Source organism: Eurypyga helias, unplaced genomic scaffold (genome assembly GCF_000690775.1).
Source record: "Eurypyga helias isolate BGI_N326 unplaced genomic scaffold, ASM69077v1 scaffold34002, whole genome shotgun sequence".
Lineage (NCBI taxonomy): Eukaryota > Metazoa > Chordata > Aves > Eurypygiformes > Eurypygidae > Eurypyga > Eurypyga helias.
In genome coordinates, this window is record NW_010235937.1 from 23,486 (window position 1) to 28,088 (window position 4,603).

The following is a 4,603-nucleotide window of genomic DNA, read 5'->3' on the forward strand; positions in this document are numbered from 1 at the left end:
ACTTATGACTGATAGTCTGTTTCCATAAATAATAAACTTTTACCATGGACTGATTTTCTGTATATAGTGTACATTTTCACCATTGCAAATTTGCTATTGTAAAACTAGCCTTACAGAATGGACTGATAAATTAGCAATTTTTGAACAACTGTGAATGAAAATACTCGAACAGATAAAAGGCAAGAACATACTGGACTTTCACTTGCTGCATTTTGTGTATAATGTTTTTCTTATATAAATTCACAGCATTACCTGTACTAAATTTTTGGTTTTTTCTACTTGCATCTTTATCTTAAAATTTCCATTTACGGTACAGAAATGGAAAAAGTCTAAGAAGAGCATATTGCTTTTTAAAATTATAAAGTTATGTTTTCCAGTAACTTGAATTGTAATTTTATATAGGAATTTAATCCAGACCTTAGGAGCCATACCTTTACATCTCATTTACTTCGATATTTTGGTGTCAAAAGTCTTTCCTAGAGCACATGCATTAAAAAAAAACCCCAATGTCGCTGTCTTGTTTATTTTACAACGGGAGGGAGAAGACTGCAGAAGAACAGTGTTAATAATTACTGGTGACTGACAGAGGATTTGAAAATGGAATGTTAGAAGCTTAAAGTGCACTGTCATCCTTTTTCTACACAGGTATTTTGTGGTTTGGAATTCATCTGTTACAGCAAAGAAACAAGTTGTACTTGGGTTTGTTTTCATGAGCCTGAGGGGTTTTAACTGCCACATTTTTACAAATCTTTAATTAAAGAACATGCAAGCCTAGCACCTTTATAACCAGCAAAACTTATGAAAGCATCAGACATTTATTTGGAGAAGGTGAAGACTACAAATGAATTGGTGTACCAAAGGAAAGAAGTTGGTTAAACAGGCCACCAAATCTGTTATATGCATTGAACTGATTTAATATAGCATTCTTCTGGTTTTGTTTTGGTTTTGTAGAATTTTGCCATAGATTTAAGAAATGTTCCAGTTTTATTGTACTTTTCATTCTAAAAGACCCAAAAGTTTTCGGGTTTTTTTCTCCATTAGACCCTACTTAGGCCGGTAGCGTTAGAAATTCCACTGAAAAAGGTAGGACTGCACGAGGCTTGGAAAGAAGGGCGGTGGTACTTCGTGTGATGCGAGAGGGACGTTCTTCCCTGGGAAATACATGACGCTGCTACTTTCCATGTGCTCTCCAAGTACGTCATTCTGAAGTCCGATGCAAAACCCCGCTAATTTATTTGACCCTGTAAATTACCAGCTGGGTAAATATTTTGCTATTTTTATAGAACAGTTTTGGAAACATAAAACGAGATTCCTATAAACGTTTGCGTCTTGGAGACCACATGACGAGTAGCACGTATGCTGTGTATCTCAGCACGGTTCGGATCGGTGCATCTTCCAAGCCCGTCTCCATCCAGGATTCGCCGCGCTCTGAACCTGTCGGCTACGTTAAAATGCAGAGAGGCGGTATTAAATGCAAACATCTACTATGGTGTAAGATTTTTTTCTTAATGAGATGTTTCTAATTTAAAGACATACATAAAAGTATGCAAAAAGTATGTGTGTTTGTTTAGGTTTACTTGATAGAAGTTTCTGTAAATTGTATTTTATATGGCAAAATATATTACTGTACATTAAAATATGGGACTTCACAGGTTTTTGTTACTGTAAGTAGAATAAACATCTACAGAGAACTGTTGTCCTATTCTTAAATCCGTATGGGTGTGTTATTTTCTAAATATTGCTACTTCTCCACAAACCGCAAGGGCCTGACGGCACACGGGTTTCATTGCCTCGCTGGCTAACGAAGATGGTTAACTGATGTTAACCAGCTGATGTTTCACTGTAGGCATTCTAAAAAGAATGTGAAAATCTGTACTTAGTTTTTTGTCTTTCAGTTCTAAAACATCCCCTGATTTATTCTGAAGGGTGGGTTTTTCTTTTTCATTTGAATTGGGAAGTTGATAATTTGTGGATTTTACACGGCACACAGGTTTTATTGCCTCGCTGGCTAACAAAAGAAGATGGTTAACTGATGTTAACCAGCTGATGTTTCACTGTAGGCATTCTAAGAAGAATGTGAAAATCTGTACTTAGTTTTTTGTCTTTCAGTTCTAAAACATCCCCTGATTTATTCTGAAGGGTGGGTTTTTCTTTTTCATTTGAATTGGGAAGTTGATAATTTGTGGATTTTACACCACAAACTCTAAAGAAAAGGTCAGCTTTGGACGTAAGAAAACCTGAATTCACACCATTCATGAACTCCTTGACTTTACATTGTTACGAAATAGATTTGTGGCTTTTCATCTTGTAGGAAACACTCCCTTATCACAGATCAGTTTGGGGAATCTGCGCAGAGTTAGGAACAGCAAATTCATCCTCCCGCAGATGTAGCAGCATATAGACAGACACTAATTACTTATTTTGCTGAAACCACAGCTTTACGTAATTACAATGACCGGGGTTTTGCAGCAAGGCTCCTGCGTTCTGCACTGCAGCAGACAGTAGAAGCTGGGCTGAAAAGAACATCACAATTTAACGAGACTAAAAATGGGACTGGATTTTGATCATGCGTGGCAAGAAAAACAATTCTCTGGCTTTGTTCAGTTTTGATTAACGTGAACTCACTTAAGATTCTGAGCTTTCATCTGTGTTTCTAATAAGCTGAATTAACTTTCCGAAGAGTATTTTGCTAATTTTTTATGTAAAAGCCTCTGAAAGGTCTAGAACAATGTAAGCTGAACAGCGGGTTCCTCCATAAAAGACTGATATTCCAGCTATATGCATTCTAGAGGAGAGCAGGCAGGAGTAGAGGAGCACGAACGAGTCCAAAGTGCACAAAATGCTTCTGAAGCGTCTGTTTCTGGAGGGAAGTCGCCAGTGGAACTTTCAGATTTGGCTACACCTCACGTCATACGGTTCACTGCGACATGGGGAGTGTGTGTGCGTGCTACCTCGATTGAATATGCACATTAAATACTCATTATTATACTGCATCGTCACCAAATAATGCAGCACACAGGTTTTATTTTTAACCTCCTGAAGGGAATAAAGATTCTGTAAAGTATTGAAAGAGGTTTGTTATTTTTATGGTGTTCATGAGCTAGAGTTTTATGCTTTTTGCTCTCTGGCTTGTTTCTAGAACGTGCCTTCTGGGAGCGGAACCTGCTTTTGGTACTACAGCACGTAACCAGTTGCAGACAAGTAATAGACTGAAGGTACCAATGGCTCCTCAGCGCGAGGTGGTCTGTGGATCTATCCCTCTGGATTAGCTTCCTACCAACAGTTTTTGAACACTGACAGACTACTGAAGTGTTCAGGTCATTCAGCCTTAAAGAAACCCAGGGCTCCAGGCTCCGGTGTAGCTGTGCGGGATGTAGGGAAGAGCCTCCTGCCCCCAGTGCTTCACAGCAGCATTCTTGGGGGGAAAAAACCAACAAAAAGGGGGAAAAGCCTTTATCCTGCAACAATGAAATAAAACACAGGTGTCGATTTCAAGCCACTGTGGGTTTTTTCTCTCACCGTTTCCCTTCGGACTACCTGTGCTCTCCGTGGCTACGGATAACAAGGAGCAGGACTGAGCGGTGCTTGAATCCAGAAAGACTGAGGGATGTGACATAAGGTCAATCACCTGTGAGGTGCTGGGGGCCCCGGCCAAGCTTTCTGGGGAGGATTTTTAAACTTCTGGGGGTGGCTCAGCCCACGCACCCACCGCCGCTCCCCAACGGGCGAGCTCTGCTGCCCCACTCCCCGACGGCAGCAAACCCGACTCCTGCGGGCTGCCTCAGCCGCCTGGCTGGAAAAGGTCCCTCGGCATTGGCGTTTCAGGAGGAAGTACAGGCTGGGTGGAGAGTGGATAGAGAGCAGCTCCGAGGAGAAGGACGTGGGGGTACTGGTAGATGAAAAACTGAACATGAGCCGGCCGTGTGCGCTGGCAGCCCAGAAGGCCAACCGTATCCTGGGCTGGATCCAGAGAAGTGTGGCCAGCAGGGCGAGGGAGGGGATTCTGCCCCTGTACTCTGCTCTGGTGAGACCCCACCTGGAGTGCTGCGTCCAGCTGTGGAGCCCTCAATATCAGAAGGATATTGACCCCTTGGAGCAAGTCCAGAGGAGGCCACGAAGGTGATCAGAGGGCTGGAGCACCTCTGCTATGACGAAAGGCTGCGAGAATTGGGCTTGTTCAGCCTGGAGAAGAGGAGGCTCCGAGGAGACCTCATTGCAGCTTTCCAGTATCTGAGGGGGCTACAAGGGTGCTGGGAGAGGACTTTTTACAAGAGCCTGTAGTGATAGGACAAGGGGTAATGGGTACAAATTGAAATCAGGGAGGTTTAGGTTAGATATCAGGACGGAATTCTTCCCAGAGAGGGTGGGGAGGCACTGGGACAGGTTGCCCAGAGAAGCTATGATGCCCCATCCCTGGATGTCTTCGAGGCCAGAATCCTGGCGGAAAAGCGGCGCCGTGGGCCTTGCTGCATTCACGCTCCCGGGAGGCTTCGCCCGAGGATGGGAGAGGGCGAGTTGTAGGGAGACTCCCCTCTTCCCTCTGGGCGTTTCGCCCCCGGCCCGGGCTCCACCACCCGCCCGGCCGGTTTCCCCCAGCCCGCCC